Source organism: Eurypyga helias, unplaced genomic scaffold (genome assembly GCF_000690775.1).
Source record: "Eurypyga helias isolate BGI_N326 unplaced genomic scaffold, ASM69077v1 scaffold11804, whole genome shotgun sequence".
Taxonomy (NCBI): Eukaryota; Metazoa; Chordata; class Aves; order Eurypygiformes; family Eurypygidae; genus Eurypyga; species Eurypyga helias.
Window position 1 is genome coordinate 9,561 of NW_010248331.1, and position 298 is coordinate 9,858.

Here is a 298-nt window from a genome sequence, read left to right on the forward strand (position 1 = left end):
CAGCTGCAGGAAAACACAGCAGAAGTCACGTTTCTCAGGGAAAAGAAGAAAAAGATGCTGCTTCTCGCACGCGCCCAGTCGGCAAGCTTGGCCGTCGGCACCTGAGCAAGCTTCCAGAGCGCGCTTTGCACGTAAACCTGTGACAACACCCACAAACCTTGCTGCGGTACACGGGGTGGGTACTGTGGTTTACCACCTCTCTCTCAAAGGCTGGGGGAGTTGGGGGGTTCAGCCTGGAGAAGGGAAGCTCCGGGGAGACCTCAGAGCCCCTTCCAGTGCCTGGGGGGCTACAAGAGAG

General features: G+C 58.4%; 1 protein-coding gene across 1 annotated transcript in view; it reads right to left on the minus strand.

The window, feature by feature from the left end:
* ZNF621 (zinc finger protein 621) overlaps positions 1 to 298 on the minus strand; it is a gene marked incomplete at its 3' end in the record, with an annotated part of 16,977 nt that overhangs the window by 9,465 nt on the left and 7,214 nt on the right. The window lies entirely within an intron of this gene.